This window comes from Oncorhynchus masou, chromosome 22, assembly GCF_036934945.1.
Source record: "Oncorhynchus masou masou isolate Uvic2021 chromosome 22, UVic_Omas_1.1, whole genome shotgun sequence".
In the NCBI taxonomy this organism is placed as follows: Eukaryota; Metazoa; Chordata; class Actinopteri; order Salmoniformes; family Salmonidae; genus Oncorhynchus; species Oncorhynchus masou.
The window spans coordinates 42,514,256-42,527,662 of NC_088233.1; the positions used below are offsets into that span (position 1 = coordinate 42,514,256).

Genomic DNA, 13,407 nt, shown 5'->3' on the forward strand with positions numbered 1-13,407 from the left:
CTTGCCATAGATTTCCAAGTAGATATAAGTCAAAACTGTAACTTGGCCACTCAGGAACATTCAATGTCTTCTTGGTAAGCAACTTCAGTGTAGATTTGGCCTTGTGTTTTAGGTCATTGTCCTGCTGAAAGGTGGATTCCCAGGTTCTGGTGGAAAGCAGACTGAACCAGGTTTTCCTCTAGGATTTGGCCTGTGCTTCGCTCCATTCTGTATCTTTTTATCCTTAATGGTGACAAGCATACGCATAACATGATGCAGCCACCACTATGCTTGAAAATATGGAGAGTAGTTCTCAGTGATGTGTTGTATTGGATTTGCCCCAAAACGTAACACTTTGAATTCAGGACATAAAGTTAATTTCTTTGCCACATCTTTAGCAGTATTACTTTAGTGCCTTGTGGCAAACAGGATACATGTTTTGGAATATTTTCATTCTGTACAGGCTTCCTTCTTTCACTCTGTCAATTTGGTTAGTATTGTGGAGTAACTACAACTGTTTTAAAATCACCATTGGCCTCATGGTGAAATCCCTAAGCGGTTTCCTTCCTCTCCGGCAACTGAGTTAGGAAGGACGCCTGTATCTTTGTAGTGACTGGGTGTATTGATACACCATCCAAAGTGTAACTAATAACTTCAAAGGGATATTCAATGTCTGTTAAAAAATTATTATTATTATTTTTTTTTACCCATATCCCAATAGGTGCCCTTCTTTGTGAGGCATTGGAAAACAATTCCTGGTCTTTGTGGTTGAATCTGTGTTTGAAATTCACTGCATCGACTACCTTACAGATAATTGTATGTGTGGAGTACAGCGATGAGGTAGTCTTTCAAAAATAATTTGAAACCCTATTATTGCACACAGTCCACGCAACTAATTATGTGACTTGTTAAGATCATATTTACTCCTGAACTTATTTAGGCTTGCCATAACAAAGGGGCTGAACACTTATTGACTCAGGACATTTCAGCTTTCCATTTGTAATTAATTCGTTTAAAAAAAAAAAGGTGTTAATATATTTAGACTTTGACATTATGGGGTATTGTCTTTAGGCCAGTGACAAAACAATATCTCAATTGAATATATTTTAAATTCAGGCTGTAAAACAACACAATGTGGAAAAAAGTCAGTGGGTGTGAATACCTTCTGAAGGCCCTGTACATATAGCTAAATACTGTCGTTCCCTTGTGACTTACGGGTCAGTACATGCAGGTCTAAGTACCAAGGTTGGTGCTCCTACCAACTAACTGTCATAATAGTAAGAGTTGAAAATTGGAATCCATTTAGCTAGTTGGGGCTTGTTGGAGCTGATCATGAACGAACAACAGTGTTGACTTATGCAATCTGTCAGCAATATAGAATCTGGCTAGCTGAAACTACAAGCTCAACATATTCCTATGCAGATGGGCATATAGGCTTGTATGTACAGTATAGGACTATCTCTTCTCAAGATAAATACAGTCTTAATACCTAGGCCTAACTATCGTCACAAAACCTGCAAAGTAAAATACTGTAAACCTGCATCTCAAATTCAGTTGAGCAACTAGTCACATGGATGCAAAGGACTTTGCCAATGTTTTAAAATGTTTACAACAGCCAAAACCTAAATAGGGCTCTATCCAGCTCAGCATGTCTAACGTTTTATTTTATTTTACTAGCTCTGACTTTGTTGATAGGAAGAATGTACATTGAGGGAGAATGTACTTTCTATGACTGTGATATGTGGTTGTCCCCCTTAGCTATCTTAAGATAAATAAGATTAGAGCGTCTGCTAAATGACTGAAAGAAATTAAATGTAATGGTCAATGTAATACATTGTTTCATATACTTAACTCAGAATGGAGGGGGGCTAACCTAATAGATACAGTGGATTACATAAGATAATATCACAGAAATAATTCAAGGCAATATTGAAAATGACACAACCTGACCTGTATTTAGGCCTACCGATCCGCTGATCAACCAGATGCAGGAAAACATGATTTAAAAAAACACACCGTGCACTAAATGTCATTAGGAATAACGGCTGGCCGAACCAGTTAAATCATTTCTAGCTTCCTAACTGGAGAAATTGAATTTCCGGTGGGCATTTTGGTTGTGATGATATGCCACCATCCTCAGATCTGTGAGATCAGAGCAGAAAAATATTGGACGCAAATCACAACAATACTACATCTCTAATGAATATAAATCTAATTATTCTACATGACAATTTCTCCATTTAACACATGAAACAAAGCACCGGTTGTTCATGGTTATGTGGTGCTGGTGGGTGATTCATTTTCAGTATGAGTGGTGGTAAGAGGACATAGAACATTGTGCCACATGAATCAAACCACACAGAGCCTCAAAAGACCATTTGGGTAAAAAATACACATCATATGCTGAAACCTAGTTACTGTAGAGAAAATGTAGGCCTATTGTAAGAACAGGGTTAAATCTATTTTCACTTTTTTTTTCTCCCGTCAACCATGGATCATCAATCCAATTTGTTCACGACAAACCTACTTTTCCGATAATACATATTTCTCAATCATCAAAAAGTGATGTGCTGAAATGAATTATGTTTCCCTTCGTCGTATGACATATGGATCACAATTGTACAGTAGGCCTATTCATTACATGAAGTATCGATGTACACATTGCACTACGCTTGCAATGCCAAACAAGATGCTAATCTCATTCCTCCACTAAAATCTATTGAATGAACTGAGAATGAATGGTTTTATGCTGACAACTAAATTGAGTATGAATTACAGACTATAGGCAACAAGGAACTGGCTGAAATGTGCGAGCCAATATGCAGTAGGCTCTCTTCCAAGCCCTGAGTTACTGCTAGAAATCTTTCTTAAACAGAGACATATACACATTTGATGATAGACCAGATGAATTGTGATGACTATTAAGTATGAACATTATATTTGTCTAGAATTTACCGTGCGATGTGAATTGTGATGTGAATTGCGATTTGAATTGCGCTGATCATACTCCTTCTAACTATTCAGAAGAGAAACTCTGTCCAGATTAGTTTCATTCCAGTCCAAACTCATGAGATGATCTAATATAGTAAAACTAAGTCTCTAAACTGCTAACACACTGTAATTATCAAAGATATTTATTACTGTAATAACCATGAATAAAGTAATATCACGCGCGCGCGTACACACGCACACACACACACACACACACACACAAACGCACGCACGCACGCACACACACACACACACACACACACACACACACACACACACACACACACACACACACACACACACACACACACACACACACACACACACACACACACACACACACACACACACACAATGACTCTATGGAACCTAGGACTCCCTGGAAAACAGTGGCAAGTGTTACTGAGTGAACTATCCTGGTTAAATAAATAAAATTAAATGAATGACACACACACACACACACACACACAGACACAGACACAGACACACACACACCTAATTTATATCTCAAAATTCTGCGAAACAGCATTGACCTATTTAATTCCCCCAAATGTATAAAAATTATACACACAATATATTAACAAAAGGGGATAAGAATATACTGTACGTTTTACGGGATCAAATAGTCTTTGATGGTCATTGCACTCAGTACAGTCATTCATAAAAAATATATATATATGTGTGTGCATTGTGTCATTATTAAGGTCGTTAACCACATTTAAAAAAAAAACAAGTTAATGCAGGATTTGGTGCAATTATTTCCAAATTCAGAATTTCTTCAGAAATCATTACACGAATATTGACATCTTGATTTTGTCCAAAGTAACGGTAAGCAAAATCAGTTGAATTGATAAACACACGTTAACCTGAGAGTCAACTTGTTTGGACATCGCATTGTTGCTTTTCGCTGTATAGATCATGTATTTTGGATGTGTTCAGTGTATTCTGAACGCTTACAGACAATGCAATTAACCGCGATAAAGAAAATAGTGCACTGAAATGGCAAAAAGTCATTTAAAAAAAAAAACTTGAGTTAACCGATTTTACTCTGACAAGCCCTTGTAATTACGCAATTACATACACACATTGACAAAATGTCGCATTTCCAACGAGGATCACCTCTACCGCCATTGTCTGTATAAAAGTCAATTAGTTATTACATTTAAGCACCGCCCGTGTACAGAGGTGCTCTCACTTTGCATTCGAGCAGCATACGTTTCTGCTGCATTGGACGTGCCTATTTACCTTGGACGGGCCAATGTGTTTGAATGACGGTAGACGACATGTTGCAGCATCAAATTGAACTTTACAGGACAGTGTATAAGTGTATATACAACTCTTCTTTCAGAAGAGAAGAAGGAAATGGCTGCAAAGCACCTTGCAACCAACCGTCAATCAGTAATCCCATTTATATACAAGTTTGGAGAAAACAACTGTTTGCAAAGAAAATAGAACAGAGCGAGACCTATTACCTGTGTGATAATAATCGAAACCAACTATCGAAGTTGGGGCCTTTGAAAAGAATTGGTCATATAGAATCCTATTACCTGATTTTCCAGACTGTTTTACAACCCACAAAAAAACCCCGCAAACTACATCTACGCTTGGTTTCACTGCCAATACAGATATTATGTTGAAATGCTATGTCATCTATAGGACCAACCTCAATGGACAGGAAATGTCAGTCACAAAGGGAACCCAGAGTAAATGCAAGGTCAAGTTCAAGTACAAATTGACTTTTGAGTTCAAACGCTCAAGTTCAAATTCACAGGCTTGCAGACTTGCCTATTTTAAACCTGCAGTTTCCTATTTGCAACACAATGAGTGGTGTGCTTACACACAGTTCACAGCTTACACACACAGTAATAAAATAAGGAACGATACAGTAATTTAACAACATTTATTGAATGACTAATTATTAGAAATGGACAGAAAATAATCATTTTGACATTTTCACTCATAGGATTGCGGCTTTCCACATTTTAAAGATGTGTGTGTGTATATGTGTGTGCATGAGCGTTTGTGTGTGTGTGTGTGTGTGTTTGTTGTGTACAAGGGCACATTCGTATGCTGAGTCCACCGAAATAATTGTCTGTATTCGTGTGTACCTACTGTACAGTATAATGGACTTCAATCCACAGTATGTGAAGGGCTGTCCAGGAGCTATGCTTGGGCAGGTATAATGTTACAGAGAGAGAGAGAGAGAGAGAGAGAGAGAGAGAGAGAGAGAGAGAGAGAGAGAGAGAGAGAGAGAGAGAGAGAGAGAGAGAAAATACTGCAATTGCTTATGACCCTGTCATCTGCCCCTCCACATGCAACGGAGCTAACTACCCCTGGTAGACAGCCACCCCCTCCAAAAAGGCCTTAGGGGTGAGGTGGCAGGCGAACTCATGTACTTTTGAAGATAAGCAAGTGGGCACATACAGTATATCCATGGCTAAATTAGGCCTACCTTTGTGACCATGAATTCCCCATGTATGTAATGGACTGAATGTAAACTACTAACATGCAGCCTCTCAGTAAAGGCCTCCTCGCCCATCCTTTGTAAAAGCGTGAAGTCGGTAATAATTAGGCCTATGCTTTTTAGAATGCAGAGTCTTAAGCAGGCATGTGTTAAACTGGCATTTGCGAGATGAGTTTATATCAATCGACACACAAAATGACAGAGCAAGTTCAACATCCGATGTAACCCAACTCCCCGTGTTCATGAAAAGCGTGACAAATTGCTCGGGAACCTCACAGATAGGCATTTCACGTAATTGAGTGAAAAGCTTGTATACTCAGGCTGATTGTCCATGAGACAATTAAGTGAAATATTCAATAGCATTATAGTGATACAATTTAAGGGTATTGAGGAAAAGATGGTGATTGAGTGGTGATCTGCTGAAATAACATTTTGTGCCAGCAACACATAATATCTAGTCTGAATTATTATTATTAGATAATTAGATTCTAATTTATTTTGTAGCAGCCAAATGAATAACAAAATCATAGCAGCCATATTATAATGAGAAGACACACTGAATATATTTCTATAAGTGTGAGTGTGTAAATTAGAAGTCTGATTTACTTATTTGCTTCAATATGAGTTTTTGTTGAGAAAAAGGAGCAGAGTATAATTTATCAGACAGAAATATCTGTGCATTGCAGGGACTTGACTTCTACTAATTGTATTAAATTTGCAATCATATACTGAAAATGTAGGTACGTATTAAAAAATGCTGTACTATGCTGCCGTATATATAAGGGGTATAATAGAGGAACAGGAGCCACACACACACACACACACACACACACACACACACACACACACACACACACACACACACACACACACACACACACACACACACACACACACACACACACACACACACACACACACGCGCCTTCTCCTGTTGTTCCAAATAACCCGTGCAAAAGGTTAAAGAATTGTTTCAATATAAATCAAGACTTTGACGAACAACAAATACACCTGTAAATAAATCATAATTCCAACCCAGATGAGTCATTGGGAAAGATATCACTCCACACACATTGTCACCTAACCCAAAACCGCATCACTCACATGAAATATCTCTTCAAACGTGACCCCGCGATTACCACGAAATCTGATTAACTTGGCAGTAATCAATGGACTAAAACACCTCTGGTATTAAGAAAAACACATTTGCAATATTATTAAATAACGGTGTTGTGTAGAGGTCAAAGTATAATACTTTTTGAGTTTGAGTACTAATACATGGTAATTTGCCATGAAAAAAAAAAACGCTTTCATAACCGACATAAAGTAGTACCTTTGTGCAATGCACGACTATATGCAATGGATTCCGATTGCGGTTTTTGGTTCAGCACTTGCATCAAAATAAAAAATGTACTAAAGTGTATGAAGTCCATTATTTTGTACAATGAGTTTTATAAACAAAGATGATACTAGACACAATTTAACACATGTACGCAATGAATACACTCACTCACTCGCTCGCTCGCTCGCATGCAGGCACGCACGCACACACACACACACACACACACACACACACACACACACACACACACACACACACACACACACACACACACACACACACACACACACACACACACACACACACACACACACACACACACACACACACACACACACACACACACACATAAAGAAACAGGTATTACTTACAAATATTCTGCAGTAGAGGCGATTCCGAAACGTTCCGAATCCAGGGGTGAAATTCTGAGCAGCTTCTCTCTTCCTCTCTTTTTCCCCCGCTGGATCGACATCTCTGTTGAGGAGAACAGAAATCCATCAGCCTCTGTGTCCCATGCAGCTCTGGCAGAGCAGCAAGCTAGCCTGGCAGGCAGAGAGGCACGCAGGCCCCCATGACTCCCCAGGCAGTCCCCCTCGTAGCCCAGCCCAGCCTCCGCCCAGAGCCCCAGGCTGGGCTGCTGCTACCTCGCCTGGTTGCCGTAGGCTGGGCCCAGGCTTGGCGGGCCCTTCAACAAAAGGAGGCCATGAGGCTGTCTGGAAGGCTCCAGCTAAAACCCTCTGCTAGTTAACAAGTCTTTGAATGAGGAATGTTAGCAAACAGACAAACAGCATGTCCGATGCATGCAAATAGCACAACCAGTCCAGTCACAGCCTTGGCTGCCTACATGAATAATTCATCAGTCTGGAAAAAAGGAACACCCCCCTCCTCTCCTCTCTTCCCTCTCTCCGTATTCCCAACTCGAATGCCTTCGCTACCCGACAAAGTGTATTCAGACCTCCGTTTCCCCAAGCTTTCTCAGCCCCTGAAATCAGTTTGAACACTTAACACAAGCATGCATCGGCGGCACGAAACGACATGAACGGTCACTTCTTATGTGTTCGCTGCAACATTTTTCCAAATTCAATCGCTGCATTTTTCTGTCATTGCCTTTTCCTGTCTTTTGTTTGGAATTGGCTCCTGTCCCAGAAAGAGCTCCAGCCCAGCACAGCACTCACTCCCCTGTTAGGAAAAAGAGCCAGCGAGAGAGAGAGAGAGAGAGAGAGAGAGAGAACGAGAGAACGAGAGAACGAGGGAGGGAGGGAGAGAGAGGGAGCAAGAGGGAGAGAAACAGCGAGAGTGAGGAAGAAGAGGGAGGTGCAGTATTTCCAGGCGAGAGAACTGATGGCGCTCACGAAGGGCACGTCTGTGAACAGGCAGACGTACCACACGCTCAGAGACCGGACACGTTCTCCTGCTTGTCATCCACAGACAGTCACTAGAAGGAAGAGCGTGAAAAAGAGAGAGGGCCTTACCCAGTAGGAATGACGCCCGTACGGACACAGCTACAGGAGGAAGAAGGCTCATCACGTGGCGAGATTACAAACACGACCAAACGGCGACAAAAAAAAGAAGACATCGAAAATAAACACCGCCAAAACTCTTTCGAATACAAATATAAAACTCGGGGTATCAATGCAGATGAAAAAAATAACACCCCAAAAGAAGAAATAACACCAAGGTCCAAAGTGATGCAAAAATTGCCGCACAAAACTACGGAAAGGCCCCCCAAAAAGCTACTTGTTGCCAGTTTTTGCAGAGCCGTTGTGTAGATATTTGGAGGCAGAGGGTTAAAATCCAGCAAGTAGTAAAAAAAATAAAAAAATCTCCTCTATGGAAGGGCGGGCTGTGGGGAGGCCCTGACTGTAGAAATAGCAGCAAACCTTTGTTCTTTTTTTCTCCCCACAGAGCTCGAGTCTCCCCCCCCCCCTGCGTGCGGCTGGAGCTGAGAACAGGGGAGCGAGCGATAGAAGAGACGAGGCAGCAAGCGCAGAGTGAAGGAGAGAAAAGCTCGACTGATGATGAAATAGGAGGTGCGGCGGAGAACGAGAGCCAGCCACTTTTTCATCACACGTCCAACACGGCAAGGAACTGTATATGCACTTGAGAGAGGGAGGGTGGGAGACGGAGACCAAGAGGGAAAGAGAGAGAGAGAGAGAGAGAGAGAGAGAGAGAGAGAGAGAGAGAGAGAGAGAGAGAAGAGAGAGAGAGACGGGGGAGAGAGAGACGGGAGAGAGAGAGAAGGGGGAGAGTGGGAGGGCGGAAAGCAGTCGAGGGTGGGAGGGGGTAGAGGAGGAAGAATGACACAGAAATGCACTCCTCTGGCAGTGCGCAGACGCAGTGTACACAGTCACGCCATACTAGCACTCTCTGCACCCCGGCAATCAGCTACAGAAAAGAGCATTAAAAATAAGGAAACGAAAAAAAGAGAACGTACTAACACTCAGAGTGGACTGCCCTGCATAAGGACATTTGAAATATGCAACAGTTCTGAGAGCAGGTTAAATGATTAACCTTATCTGGTACAGTACAGTACAGTACTGCAGCTCTCCCTCTTGTCAAGCTGCAACAGTCTGTCTGGATCACATGCTACAGCCAGCCACGGCTCACGGACAGAAAGTATGAACTCTAGCATGCCACAGCAGCTAGCGTGAAAGCAGCATTGAGAAGACAAAGAGCAGATATGGAAAAATGGGAGCTACTTGAGTATAATACTGTAGTGTAGCACGTGGCAGGGTAGAGAGCGGGGTTAGTAGAGTTACAGCACAGTAAGACGGTCCTCTTCCTGCCCAGGCTCTGCTTCTCCGAGGGGCTAAACATCGCACGACCCTTACAGCGATGTTGGCAAGGAGTCAAACGCCTGATAAGCGTTTTGGGTGAGACCTCACTGCTTTTCTGGAAGAAAAACAGCTGCTGTGATTACAACGTGATTGAGAATTCACAGAAAACACGAGGGGTTCTGATTTGTCCTGGCTAAAAAGGCACAGGATAGCTTGTCCAAATAGGAAAAGATTGTTGAGTATATTTGCTTCTAAACTATCCCTTACCCTGGAATCATCTAGAATCCTTCATTGTGGGGCGCTCCACCCACCCTACACCCTGCCGTTTACGCGTGCGCACACACACACACACACACACACACACACACACACACACACACACACACACACACACACACACACACACACACTACAAAACAGCACGGCGGACCAGTCCTCCACCATCTTAGTACATACCGATTATCATTTTGATTTTCGTTTTTTTTTTTCTATCTCTGTCTTTTTCATACTTCCTCTTTCCCTCCCTCTCTCTGTCCCACCACCTTCTCCACCGTGCGACCAGCGTTGGGCTTTTCCCATTTGTGGCAGATTACTATAACACTATTGTAAAACAACTTCCTGCCTCTTTTGGCTCTGGTTCCAAATAACGGCAAAGGCTGGGCTCACACGCTTGAACTTTTTCCCCCCTCTCTGTCCCGAAGTATCAGGAGCTCGAAATAGGAAAGACAGAAAAGGGAAAAACGGTCAAATCTCTGCAAGTCTCCTGTTCTGGACTTATTTTGATGCCTTGTGTCTTTAACGCCAGATGAAAAGTATAGCAGGGGATTGCATGCCTAGCAGAGAAAAAGGTGGGGGAAACGATTCTTCTGCTTCGTTTACTGTGTGTAGCTTTCTGTTGGTTTGTGGATGACATTGTGCTGTTCGGTTAGCTCAGACGGGACGAGCCAATATGGCTGCTCCTGTTTTGGGCTCTCATCTCATCTGCAGAGTGGGTCTTTGAGGAGCACTTTCCTAACGCCACCACCCGTTCGTTCCTCGCTGGCTCCCTCACTAGAACGGCACGGCAACAGACGACCGGTTCCTCCGCTCGCTTACTCCGAGGACTCTCCCCTCTCCTCTCCTGCCTCTCTTCACAACAAGGTTCAATAAGACACAGGTGGCTACATTCAATGGACCTGCCGCTAGCAGGGACAAAACAAAAATAACACTCTTTGTGTTTACTTACTGAAGAAATGGTCCAGCTGAGTTAGGGCGTTATTAGCAGTCTTTATAGTCTTCTTTTTAAAAACGAGATACACCGGGTTGGATGTGTCTGCCTGAGCTACAGTAGATCCCTAGAACCCCATCCAAAGCAGTGTAGCCTCACGTCACATCTCGCCATGTGTTTTAGCCAATTGAAAAATCCACGTCTTTGGTTTTAAGCTTATGCATTGACACATACAGTCTGTGGCTACGGTAGATGTATGTTGAGATTGTGTATTTGATTGTATGCCCTGTTCAGGTTCTGTAGAGGATGTAGGAGAGAAATGGACATGTAACTATGAATCTGTTTGAGATGTGGTTGGTTTGGAACTGTCTGCAGTTATCATTTAGCTTAGCGTGCACTTAAAGTGTTTGCAACGAGTTCACTTGAGGATAAGGTTTTGGTTTTGGGTGGCCTGCCAATTTTCTACCACTGTGTGCCTCTACCTCACTCCCCTCTTCTCTACTTGGGTTGCATTTGTCTGTAATTAATCACATGCCGTTTTATTTCATCTATACCTTGTGTTTTACATTTGTAAATGACCCCAACCATGCTTTCTTTAAACACTTTTCAAATAATAAATGAAGCAATGTTAACATGGCAGGTTTTCATGAAGTTATTTTTCAACTAAGATATTATTTAAGGAACGCAATCGTACACAGGTGTGTATAAGAACTTTGGCAAACAACATGGCTATTAAAGAAATGATGTTCTAGTACAACAGAAAAAAAGCTTGGAGGAAGAACAGGGAGGTAAAATGTAACTATTCCGTCTGTAGTATTTGAAGGGATTGTTGAACCGTATTGTTAATAAATATGATATGCTATAATAATGATATGCTATGCATCTTACTCAGTATTAACTTTAGATAATATCAACTTGGATTAAAATGGTTGATGAAGTGAATATCAAACCTGTAAGTTGAAGCTATGTTCCTGGTTATGCTTTGCAATGCTACAAATCCACACAGTGAGAGGAGGGTGAAGGAGAACATGATCAGAGTAGAACACTAACTAACATGTCTGTTATTGTGGCTTGGCAATCAACGCGAGAATACAGATTCAGTCCCTCAGTCCCATCCAAGGAAATGTTCAACAAAATGGCGGAGCCGCCATGTCATTTGCAGGCTTCATACAGAATTGTAAAGCATTGTGATACATTCAAAACGTAACTTTGCTTGATAAAATGTATCCAAAATACTACACATTTGCAAAAAGCTAACCATAGCAACTCCAGGAAAAATCATCAAACATTTTGTCTCTGTCTAGTCTTTTAACTCTTAGTTGACAAGCTGGTTATATACATTTGGAATGAAGTATTTGGAATACAAACTCATAATTCAACATAAAATATTAAAGGTCCAATGCAGTAATTTTTATCTTAATATCAAATTATTTCTGGGTAACAATTAAGTACCTTACTGTGATTGTTTTCAATTAAAATAGTCAAAAAAGAAATAAACATAGCAAAGGTAAATCTCTCAAGCAAGAATTTTGCTAGGACCTTCTGGGAGTGGTCTGAGAAGGCGAGCTTTTTGGAAATGTCTTTCTTATTGGTCTATTAACTAATTTACCACATGGTGATGTCACCATGGAGGGCCAAAACACCATCCCACCAAAACAAGATTACATTTCAAGCGGTCTTTTCAAACAGCTTTTACACTAAAGGGCATTATCATAATTTTCACAATTTCACAGTATTATTCCAACCTCATTTTGACTGCACTGGGCCTTTAAGCACAATCAATATGAGAACTGCTTTGTGGTCTTTGGTAATTTCAATCTATCACAAAACAATGAAAATAATATCCAATAACCGTATATGAAGATCCTGTACAGATAACTGCATTCGACAGATTTTAACCCAGTAGTATTTCACTAGTATATATGGTAAAAAGCTCTTGCAATATTTTTTCTAACTGGCCCTACAGAAGTATAACTTTAGATAGTACACGTGTTTGATCTTATCATTACAAACTAACGTGTAAGAAATCACATGTTATTTTGCCGTAAAATTAATTCCCGATTGTGCCAAATCTAGAGATTCCATAATCGAGATCTCACTTCGAACCTTTCTCTTGAGTATGGGTAATTGTCAAATGCACACTGCTGAACACACAGGAAAGAACATCTCAAATGAAAGTGTTGGCCAAGGGAAGTTCAAACTAAATGCAATAAAGAATCTATGCAAAAGTTATAATCATGGCATTCTCTGATTTATCTCATTGAAATGTTTTTTTTTTCTCTCTCACTCGTAAACTTTTTATGCTCCATCATTTTATACATAAGAGGAGTCACAGAGTAACAGTCACTGTACACCCATTTTTTCAAAACTGTCACACTTAACACTTGATATTCCATGTAGGTCAGATGAGGGGAGTCAAGAAATAATTAGGAGCCCGTTTGTTTTTCTTTAGTGTCTAGAAACACAGGAAATGGAAAGGAAAGGAAGTCTGATGAATATGAAATTGCAGTGGGCAGTAGCTCCCCATAGACAGACATGATCTACACTCCTTTACCCATCAGTCACCAACAGGAGTAAAAACCCAGATTTCTGACTGTGCAGGATCAGGAACCCCCAATGCCTCAGGATACCAGACGCACACAGTGAC

The 13,407-nt window shown here is 41.1% G+C and overlaps 1 long non-coding RNA gene across 1 annotated transcript in view; it reads right to left on the reverse strand.

The window, feature by feature from the left end:
• LOC135509529 (uncharacterized) overlaps positions 1-13,407 on the reverse strand; it is a 60,334-nt gene that overhangs the window by 14,869 nt on the left and 32,058 nt on the right. The window contains exon 5 of the long non-coding RNA XR_010450943.1: positions 7,148-7,250. This is a non-coding gene — a long non-coding RNA (uncharacterized LOC135509529). The remainder of the gene's footprint in view (positions 1-7,147; positions 7,251-13,407) is intronic.